This window comes from Chaetodon auriga, chromosome 13, assembly GCF_051107435.1.
Source record: "Chaetodon auriga isolate fChaAug3 chromosome 13, fChaAug3.hap1, whole genome shotgun sequence".
Classification (NCBI taxonomy): Eukaryota; Metazoa; Chordata; class Actinopteri; order Chaetodontiformes; family Chaetodontidae; genus Chaetodon; species Chaetodon auriga.
Genome location: NC_135086.1, coordinates 21678562 through 21690808, shown reverse-complemented (window position 1 = coordinate 21690808; position 12247 = coordinate 21678562).

Genomic DNA, 12247 nt, shown 5'->3' with positions numbered 1-12247 from the left:
TGTAAGCAGGGATCTTGCTTGTGTCACACACTGTGCTAGTGTTTTCATGAACGGGCATTAGTAAAAACAACGATTTCTGTTCCTGCTGGTTCTCCATCTTATGTTTGGAGCATTTCAATATCCCTTTGATTTTTGGTGAAATTAACCTCATCCAAATTTCCATAAAGTCTGATATTTTCATTATGAGGTTTATATTTAGCATTATGGGAACGCTGAGTTCAGATATAAGAAACATACTTTACACACAGTACATATTCACTATGAGCAAATAAAAATGAGAGTTTTTATTGATTGAAACCACGTCTGACCCTCATTTACAGACAGTAATTCATATATTGGACGCTTTAATTAGCAGAGTGAGCTCAGCCTGTTCGATTTTCCTCACCCCCATCTGATGTCCTCCTCAATAGGCCTACTGTGCTGAAGGCACTGTAAAGCCACAGCTATTCTCATGATTTTTCATCGATTCTTCACACTCCTGGTTCAAATTAGAAGCTCGTCCACTCAGTAAAAGACGGTCAGAGCAGAAACAGAAACTCCATCATCAGCACATAATGAGCAGCAGAATTAGAGCACATGCAATGATAACTCTGTGTCTGTCAACACCTGCTTTTCAGGTTTCTTTCATGGTCACTTGATTTACTGTTAAAAATATAAATATATATATATTTGTACTCAGATTATAATTTGTACTAAAAAAAATGTATTTTGAATTTGGCAATTGACCTCATTTCTGTCTCATTTAGTATTTCATTTTAGTCATTTTATTTTATTTTTATTGCATTGTTTATTGTTTATTTATTGCTTATTTGTTACATATTTGATATTTGTAACAATCCACTCTATAGAAACTGAATGAAAATGTAATTCACTATATTTGTAATTTAACTCCTACAAAATAATCTTGTCAATAATTGTAATAATCTTGTTAGTTTCATTAATTCCTCAATGGATATTTTTTTATTTATACATTATATAATGACGTTTTTTTCAAATTCACAGGTATTTCATTGTTAGTTGCTTAAAATGTGATTGTAACACAAAGGTGTTTAACAAACAGTCATGACAACTCTGAGTCTTTCTTTTAAGTTTCAGCTGTTTGTGTGTGTGTGTGTGTGTGTGTGTGTGTGTGTGTGTGTGTGTGTGTGTGGGTACTGTAGACAGGCAGACGAGCAGGTGGTCAATCGGTTGAATCTGTCCAACCTTCCGAAACGCCTGCCCCACATAATCCCACATCCTCAAAATGAGAGAATTTTCCTCCACTGACTTTCTCTGCTGCCTGTATCGAGCCTACATTCCTCTGCCGGGTTTATTCAGCTGCTTCATCAGCCTCAGCAACATGGGATTCGCACCCGCAACCATCCGGGGCAGACGGACGAGCTTCTGCTTACTGTCCGAACTCACTGGCCTCCTATCCACCCGCATTAATTATAATTACATTTCCAGCTTCCTCCTCCTCTTCTTCCTCAGCTTACATCTGCTCAAAACAACTCACTGTCACTTCATATATTTGCCTGAATCATGCACCAATCTGTCATTAGACTGTATGATTTATGCCTGTCATGCAGCTACACTATGAATAATGTGCAGTAACTGCTCATTGTTTTGTTTTAATTGAGTTTTTTGGAAGGGGGACAGTGGGCAGCCACTTCTCAGCAATGTTTTATTAGTTTTTATCGCCACAAAGACAGGAACGTGTGGAGTGAGAGAAATATGACAGCACAGGTCGAGCCAGGAAGCGAACACACGCAGTCGGAGTACATTTTTCCAGGCGAGAGTGGGGGGAGCGACACTTGTGCGGTCGATTTTGGACTGACTGAGTGACCGGGGAGTTTAACACTGGCTCATCAGTGTGTTCTTTGTCAAAGTTTGCAAAATTCCAGCTGCAAGGTCGCTAGTGATGCACAATTGCTCTTGCACTGGACTGTAAATTTGTATATCTGAAAACTGCGAACATATGTTCCTCTGTAAATCTGTCAATAGTCAACATAGTGCGCCCACAGGAGCTCTATATTTGCATGACGAAGACAAATTACCCTTAATTTTCATTCTTTTTCCTCTTAAGGGATCAATAATGTTGATCTCAAAGTGTGCTTTTTGTGCTCATGTCCCCACTATTAACCTTTTATTAAACAATGAATGTGATTTGCCATTGCCTTATCATACTTACACACAACTTTTTTCATGTTAGCTTCATTCCTCCCCTGCACATATCAATAGAGTTTTAATATTGTTTGTCCTTTTTACTTCATTATTCATTTTGTTTAATCTGGAAAAGTTATGTCTTCACCACTTGGGAGCAGTAGAAAAAAGTTATAAACACACTTACCTTTTATCGCCTTTTCAGTTGATATAGTGAACAGTGCTCTTCACACATCCAGCAGATAGGGGGAAACATAAGCATTTATTGTGAGTCATGTCTCTGACTACCTAGAAAAACATAAATCCAATATTCTACTTTCAGCTTTGTATTTGCTCTCCACCAACTCCTGAGGAAAAAATATCTGGATCTTTAGTGGCTAAATGCTCCACTGTGTTCACCAGCTAGTTGCTAAATTTGGCTGCTGTTTGGTGCTGAGCAGGTAGTGTTTCAGTGCAGAGCGTTTTCACTGAAAACAACTCTGTAACAAATCGTTTGATTTGATTTGATTTGCGTAATAAGCCAACTCTTTCTGCTGATTAATGGACACCATCCCTCAGAAATAAACTAAGAAATCAAACTGCATATTGAAGATGGGCTACTGAAGATGGGATTTTAGTTCCACAATTGATTTGAATTCCATGGGATTGTGCAGGCGCTTTGATAACTACTGATTTCTACATTTCTGAGAATCATTAGCAGTACTGCTGCAAAAAAAAATGGTTATTGGCACCAAAATCCAAAAGAATTGGAATCTTGGTATCAAATCTGTCTTCATGCATAAAGTGTTTATGTCCATACACACACTCATGCACACTGTGTACATGGCAGCAACACAGCAGAAAACTATACACAGAATACACAAACTTTCTGGAGAACTACCAGGTGTTAACATCCTCCGACCTCTCTGTTGTTGTTTTTTTTTCCTCCCGTTCTCCACCGTCATTTCAGAAACTGACGTCAGCCTCCTCAGTCTCCCTTGCTGCTAGAAATGGAAAGACGCATGAGGCAAACAGCCTGAAGTGTTGACTCCTGGCCAGGAAGAAGAAGCAGGGGAAGGAAGACGGTGAGTTTTGGCAGAAGCAGAGAGATCTCCGCAACAGTGGCGTCGGCTACTACAGTGCTGTACCTTTCCAGTTCAGATGGAAGGGAAAATACGACAGCTTTGAACCATCCTCATGGGGCTGAACAACCTTCAAGCTGTTTTTTAAGGTTTCAGAGATGCTGTGTCCAGATTCCACAGCTGACTGACCTGATAAACAAGCAAGAGATGCTTCTGGCAGCTCAAATCCTCACGGGAATCCCCTCCGTACTACCAGCAATGAAGCCTCCTGCACTCACTGTACTCACTTCTGTCCCTGCAGCATGTGTCTGTGTCTTTCTGTGTCACCACAGGTTGGCAGTATGAACCTATTGAGTGCTACTGTGATTAAAATGGCAAAGACAGGCAGGGTGGATGTTAACTTACAATGACCAACTGGGCAACACCAGGTTTGTTTCTCGTGGAGACGTCTCCGCCTGCCGGAGAGGTTTGCAGCGTACTTCCTCATCCACCCGGCTGCTCATCTCTGAGCAAAAAGGAGAAACAATTAAGGCTCATGAATGAAGCTAACTATCCGTAACCACACTGAGAGCCGAAGGGGTAATGAGTCCCAAAGATCGTACCGCAGTTCACGGGTGAACGAAGGGGAGCGAGCTACGCTAATGGAAACGATGCGCTGCATAATGCACGCCCATCTTGAGGATTGAATATCATAAGGAAACCCACATGGGAGGAGGTGGGAGATGGAAGGTTTATCCTCTCAAGAAGGTGCGTTGGAGTGACACCACATCTGTGTATCAGTGGCGTACTCTTCCACGAAGGAGATCCATCTTCTTCGGATTCTTCGCTAATCAAGGCCTGGGTAAGAAAAAACAGGAGAGATTCGGGTCATTGAACCAACGATTGTGAAACAGAGCAGCGTTGCCTTGGGAACCCGAACACAGCCGACATAAATAATGTGATCTATTGGTGCCATCTGGAAAAGATTGGGCCGAAGGGTGCCTCATTCTTTGCCTCTTCTCTTTGCTATATGTGAGGAGATCCATTACCGTGTTTATTTGTGCAGCTAAGCCTTGGTCGGCGAATAGGATTATAAAGTGGGGGATTGAGAGTAGAGCCTACACAAACAGTGCTATTAAAGCTGGATTTCTGATATATCCTGAACAATAATGGATTTACAAGGCAGGAGTTTTTCCTCTCTCCTTCTCACAACCTCTTCATTTTCCAGAAATTGAAACCAGACCCACGTAGAGGAGTGCAGCTCTTCTGTCATGTGCGCAGTAAGAGAGAGAAAGGAAGCAGGCCAGATCAGTACTTATCATAGCTTACAAACGCTTACAGTATATACTCAATACTCAAGGAGGAGGAAGAGAGAGAGAGAGGGAGAGAGAGAGGACCTGCACTGTTCACTGTTGGATAGCTCTTAAATATTGTACATGCTACAGCGAGAGATGGAGTGAGAAAGCTTGGACAGATAAGGTGCTACACTGTGTAGCTCTTATTTCGTGTTAGTCTGTCTCGCAATACTTTCAGCCCCAATCACAATGCTCCTAAAGTTGAATTAAATCTTTAAGCTGTTCACAAATACTTAATTTCATTTTTGTGCGATGCGCAGTTGGATGGATTCCTGCAGGCTGTCTTTGTTGAAGGCAGGATTAACCTGTTGGCCACAGAGAAACTCGCTACAGTAGTTATTATATTATATTCATTATGTCATTATTTTTGGACAACCAGAAACCCAATAACAGAATACTACCCAGCGCCTGGTTTTATGTATGCCAATTAGTTTAATGGTAATGTAATAAAATTAAACTGAGCCACTTTAAAAGTTGTAATATATAAGACCTAGGCACCATCAAAGGCCACTCTACAGAAGGCAGCATATCACCAGAGTACTGTTAACTGCTGCTCACTAGACTCTTTGCTGTAACTATCTTTAACTGTAGCTACTAGCTGTCATTAGCGAGTGGCCCTATCCAGTCTGCCTGGATCGGCAGCTCGGAGCACTGGGGAAGTGCGAATGTTTACACTGCAGGGAATGGAACTGGGCTCAGCAGCCTCCCAATGAACACAGCTGAACCAGAGAGCCGAGGTGAGGCGAGCCTGACTACAGTGTCAATGTCATGTACAGTGGCTCCGACCATGGGTCAAATGTATAAAACTCTTCATCAAAGTTAGAAATCCACACATACTGCAGGTCTGATTCCACATGTTTTTATCTCATACATCTCAATTGTTCTGCAATTGTGTGCACATGCACATGGCCCCAGTTGCTTGATTTGTATTTAAAGCGCCAGCATTTTATTTAGTTTTGAAGAGAAATGGTGGAAGCATCGAAGAAGCAGTTGACAAGAAAAGTGCAATTTTAATGGCAGAAATAGTGGTTGATCAAATTAATAGAAGAAATTGTTTAGTATTTGGAAGACTAAGCTCTGGTAACAAAATACAAAATGTTGAATGGCAGAAAATAACTGACTGACTGCTAAAGGAGAAAAAAAAGCAGTCTGATTTCAAGCATAAGGTCAAGAAGCACATTACTGTGTATCGCAATAGGGTGCGAGTTGCAGAACTGGGGAGACGTCAGCCAACTCAGACTGAGGAAGGAAAGTGATGACAGGCTCAGACAGACAAAGTGTCAGCAGACGCAAGAGCAGACTTGGTGATGATCAAACCAGGAGCTGGCGAGATGTTAACCAGGACACTGGGCAGCAGGACCTTCAAAGCCCAGGGCAGCCAAACCAGGGAGCTGGAATGACAGGGAGCATCAACATCTCCAGGAGACTCGCTTTCTTGTGGGGGCTGCTCAGGTGTCCGGGTCCATTTCTAGCCAGTTTGTATCATCACAGGCCAGAAAATCAGCACAGTCTCTGAATACACCTTCATAATTGCACATTATCTTCCAGCAACAATAAAGCAGTCTTTATATCATTCTGCACAGCCATTATGCACGGCTACAGCCTTTTGGCAAATCAATAATCTGTACATTGCTCACACCTGAAGGTGTATGTTATTCCGATTCCCCTGTAGAATAATAATCATAGCATATTTATATAAAGATCGTGTTTTTAGTGTTTCTGCTGTTTTCTCCTTCCTTGTGTGTCCTCTTGTCTCTCTGTTTGTATGCATGGGTGTGTCTGTTTCTATCGGGCATGGCGACCTAGTTTCCTCCTCCTACCTTCTCACCTGCACACCTGCTGCCAATCCGCTCATCAGCTACACCTGTAGTCTGCAGTATAAACCCCGGACCTTCACTCTGCTCTTTGCCACATTGTTCTGCGTGTCCTTGTGGAACCACATTCTGCCAACTCTGCAGTCTCCTCTTGCTGTCTTTGAACCTGCCTAATCCTATTTCACCTGTGCTTCCGGTCCATTTTCAAAACTCTTCATTCTCTTAGCTCACCACTTTTTCTCCAATTGTGCAAGCTGTGGTATTGTTAGCAATCTGTAAGGCATCTCTCTCTTTGCCATCTTTGAACAAATGTTTTTGATGGAAATTTAGATGCCATTTGTGTAGGGTTTTCTAAGCGCTTGGTATTTTGTATATTTAACTATATTCAAAATGCCACCAAACCTCAGATTTGGTTTCTCAAGTCCTTGATCTGAAACATGGCCTTCTTTTGCGCATTACATAGCATTCACCCTGGCAAACTGTTGCATGTGTTAAATGTTTGTGGAGTGGTCCTGCAGTACCAATTACTTCTTAGTTGTTTGTTGTTTTCTGTTAAAAATTGTTATCGCTTATAAATAATAGATATAATGTCCATCATCAACATGACACTGCTATGACAAAAACAGTGAAAACAATACCAAATAGATGGTTACTGTAATCAACTCCCTAGCCACAAATTTGGCACCATCAGTTAGAAAACTTACCAGGGTCTCAACAGGTTGTCTCAGCTTAAACAGCCTAAAGTATAATGTAACATGATGGCTTGTGTTGATTTCTGATGAAGACTGCAGACCTCAAAGCCGTCATCCAGATGTGTATGTCAACACCAGGAAGGACCGGTGATCAAGAAATGGAGAAGAGAGAGGCGAACTGTCAGCATCACACACACACACACACACACACACACACACACACACACTGCAGAAATTGAAGACAGGAGATAAGAGAGAAATACAGTACTGTGTGAAGTTGCTATGGATGTGAATGATAAAGACACAGACAAAGAGAAAGAAGGGAGCGCTGACTGTTGACAGAGACAACAAAAACTTTATGTAACAATGGATGAATGTGTAGCGACCAGATCTGACACACTTTCTCTTGACGATTACTGCAATACTACTGTGGTTTAAACTGTATCCAGTGCACGAAAACTTTTCCACACGAACATTCATAAGTTCAGTGTTCCTGGTTTATTTGAAATAAGTTGAATCCAACAACTGAGCAACTCGTTCCAGCTGAAACGGATGTCGTATAGTTTTACTATGTTGTCAGATATTGAGGGCATACCTGTCAAGCCTCCCATTTTTGCCAGGATTCTCCCATATTTTATCCATCTTTCCTGCCGTCCTCATGTTTAAATATTTTCCCATAAATCTCCCATATTTTTAACCTTTCTAAACTAAAAACAGTTGACAGGAGTCAAAACTACCTATTTGATGTGTTTGCTAAATTCCCCTCTGGTACAGCAGGTAACAGTATGTAGAACATTAGCTATAACACTGACAAGGAATCATTCACTTAAACGGCATCTGCCAATAGAAGAAGAAGAAGGAGGACGTATTTGGGAGGGAGTTTGGAGTACCTGCCAAAACCTGTAATAGTTTGTGCAAGTATCTCACCAAATGGGAGGAAGCTTAGCTGTAATTAATGAAGAGCAATGTCAGCCAAAGTCATGCTTTTTGAATATGCCACACAGATTTTAGTGCATCACACAGAGACGAATCTGCCAAACGTAAGTGCACCCAAGAGGCATAAAAACATGCTCCGACAATGACTGTATTTATACTGTCTCTCACATCCATTTTCATAATCACCCTGATTCTGACCGCCCACACTAAGTCACTTATTTAATGTAGGAAGTAGTTAACCCAGTCCTTGTTGCCCTGATATTTTAATGTGGGTGGTTGCCTAGTGGTGAATTTAGGATTCACTGTGTGTACTCTTGTCTGAATATGAAGGGTATGTGGACCGTGGTAAGGATGATGGGACAGCTCAGGGAGGGGTGCTGGAAAATGTCCCTTCTTTTCAAATCCCGAAGTTGACAGGTATGATTGAAGGGAATATCTGATGTTTATTATAAGTGTTTGTTGTAATTTAATATTATGACTGTGTAATGATGATGGAGTCGAGTGGTTGCAAATTCCAACAGCTTAGCTTTGTGGTCAATAAAGTGAATTATAGTGAACTGAATTGAACTGAAATTAGTATGCAGTTGTTCAAATGGGACAAAATGAAGCATGCTAAAAATGTAGCCCACTTTAATTTGTTAAGAACAGACCCGGTTCACGCCTCGTTTTAGCATGCATCTTGGTTGATCCAGTCACAAGTGGACAGCCTAGTCTGTCATGCAGCTGCATCTTCATAACTGCATTTGTCACTTCGACTAAAATGTCAAAGGACCCCATGCACAGTTATTACATGTCATTAGATTCACACAGGCTTGGAGCTAACTAAGAAAAGAAAAAACAAGAAGTTTGGCAGGACAAAGTCATTTATAGCTTGTAAATGAGCACAGGACAAGACCAAAAAGGAATGCATGTTAATGCCAGGTGTAAGCAGGGTCTAAATGTACCACATCCAGAGTCCCAGTATTGAGCATGCTGGCTCACTAGCATGTGAGCCAGCATGCTCTAGCATATTATCAACACCTGTGTTTCTCCTGCTGTGACAAATCAAAATATGAGATAGGTCTGTTGGACTGAATTTGCATGTGAGTAGTAAAAAAAATGTAGAAGTGAGATGGTGTGAGCAGTTATTATACAAGGGACAGGGTCAAGATCACAAAAGTTGCTCATTAAACTTCTACCTTCAACTGTACTATAGGGAGTTATGTGTGTATGGTGCAATAATTTGTTGAAATTCTCTTTAAATCCCAACATCAATAAATGAAATGTTGCATGCCTGTAAAGGCCTAACTACCTGTTTATCTACATATCTCCCTACGTGCCAACACTCCACCCATGCACGCATAGTGGAGTCTTCCTCAAGGCAGGAAGATATGTCGTCAGCTGTTTTCAAATACTAACATGCTATCTTTACAGCTATGAGTATTAACAATAGCCATGTTCATTGTTTACGTCCATTATGATAGCGTCAGATGTTACGCTCTTACATGCAAATGAGACATGAGGTAGTTGGATATGGTTAGTGATGGCAATGCCGAGCTGCAGTACACAAGCCCTGAGCCAACAGACTCTAGATCAGCAGCTAACCCAGCACACACCCACAGCAGTGAGCAGTGACTGCAGTGGTATATCACTGCAGTCTGGTTTAGCACCAGACTCCTACTTTGCAGGAGTAATGTAATGCAGTGAGGGTATATGGATGGATGTATTGTGCAGTAAAGGTGAGTTAGATGTGTGACACTTTTGGTAGTGGAAATTACTGATGATGAACAAGCAGTAGCCTATTAACAAAAGTATGAACTTTCATAGGACATTTTCAAAGAACTCTCTTAAATGTGAACACATTGGCTTGGCTGATATTTTCGTCTGGCTTTAGTTTCACAGATATATGGTATCAGCGTAAATGTGAGCCATTAATTACCAAGAAATTGCAGGACAAAGATATGCTTGAGATAGTTCAGAAACAGCGTCGTCATTACATAGTTGGTTGCAATCATTTCTTTCCCTCCTATTCAGTCCTTAAAACTAATTATGATATGTTCATGTAAAAAAATATGGAACGATGTATTATTATCATTATATGACTATTATGAGATTGGGTTCCACTTCCATCAAAGCCAGAAACATAAATAAGAACAATGATGTAAAGAAATAAAAATCAAGTAACATGTACCATTCACCAAAGATACGCAAACTTGAGTAAAAAAAAAGAGAAAAAGAAGCAACTGATAAAAACAAAATCCTGGTAATCCAGTGCAGGGATTCAAACTGTCAGCAGCACCATCAACTCAAAGAGAGCTGCATAAGTCAGAGCTCCTCAACAACCATCAACCCAAACTGGCCAACGTAATCGAAATACACACACATACACTGATTATCAGACCTGGTAATTTCAGGTTGTCTCCCTCTGTTCTCCAGTGCTCTGTGGTTAGCCATCATCTGGATGATATTTCTTCACTGTAATCCAGTAGGACAGCGGGAGGAAGGAGGAGTGGGCCTGAGGGGCTTGAAGAGATAGAGAGATGAAGGAGACAAAAAGAGTGAGAGATGAGAAGAGTATGACAGATGAGGCAAGGCTGCGCTCTCTCTTTCTTTCCCTCTAATTTGGCTTCCATTGTCGAGCCAAGAGGAAGTGGAGCTGCCATGTCTCCTTTCCCCGACAATTCCTCACCTCGGCTGGCAGCAGACCGCCCGGGGCTGGGCCTCCTTCCCCTGGAGCTCCCTCTGAGTGAGGTGCCAGCTTCAATCTCATCGATGTCTCCTCACTTCACTGGGACGGCCAAACCGGAGGAGCAAGGGGATTTTCTTTTCCTACAGGAGGAACCAGGATTCTCATGGTGGTTATCGCTCCTTAGCAGTGTAAATGAGTTGGGATTGACCTCCCTCCTGGTTTACATTATGCACCAATTTGTTAATTTAATGTCTTTGTGCTGACAGACAGAAAGATGATGCTAAGAGGCTGTTTCTCAGTATGTCCTGAGATGAGGATATTATAGTTTCTCAAATGATATATAAATGACAAATACTGGTGTTCTGACCCAATCAGTAATTTTTGTGACCATATAAATGATATAATGACTCATGCCATCATAATGAAAGACTGAGGTTTCTTTTTAATCAGAATCAGAAATCCTCGATGTTCATTACAAGGCAATGGAAATCTGTCTTTAATGTTCCTTACACGTAAAAAGCACAGTGCATATCAAGGTAATCAAGTAAGAAATCAAAGGTACAAGAAGTAGTGAAGCAAAAACATTGTGTAGGTGTTAGCGTGCAGGTCGTTCAATGTTTCTTTATAATGTTCATGGCAGTTGGAATGAATGGAATTGAATGGAATTTTTGGAGGTGTTTTTGAGGCCGTGTGGACTTTATGTTGACATCATGTTGGGAGAAGTTGGACAGGGGTGTGAGGGGTCCTGCGTGGTGATGATGATTTTCAGTCAGACTGACTACAGCACTGAAGTTCCATCAGGAATGCGCGATGTCTCTTATTTTACTAGCCTGCTTGACGATGTTCTAAAGTTTTAAAAAGTTTTTTAATAAGGAGAAAGTTGCACCACACCTGTATTTTGAATTCATTTTAAAAGAACTTGTGTACTACTCTGTCTGCAGTAATAATTAAATAACATGATCTTTATTGAATTAACAGGAACTTGGGACATGAAAGTAACTGATACTGAACTGAACATATTCATAAGTATGGATATTTAAGAACTGAATGCATTAGTGTATGAATAGCAATCTTTAAAATGATTTCCTGGAATATGAGAAATAATATGTATTTGTCTGAACCAGATTGAATATCCTTGTAGTTACTGGTTATGTAATAATAATAATAAACGTTATTTGTATCGCACCTTTCATACAGGAGTTGCAGGTCAAAGAAATCACATGTACTGAGTGAGCGCTGTACAAAAAAAACCAGAATGATAGAAAAAACAAAATGTACTGTGCATTTACTATTTATGACTTTAAAGTGATTCTTATTTAGATGAGATAAATGCACAGAGAAATATTACTAAGCTTCATATACATATATGTATCAGATAGAATCCTTAGTATATGACAAAAACACTGACGAGCATAAAATCATCCAGTTTTTCAATACAATTGCATCATATCATCATTTGCACAATCCCTGTTCTCGATTTCTCTCACACACTAACACTCACCTAATATTATTCACATGCATACACACATAAAAACACATACACACATATTAACACCACCCGATACATCTCTCACACATGTGGAGCAGACTTCAGGTTGCA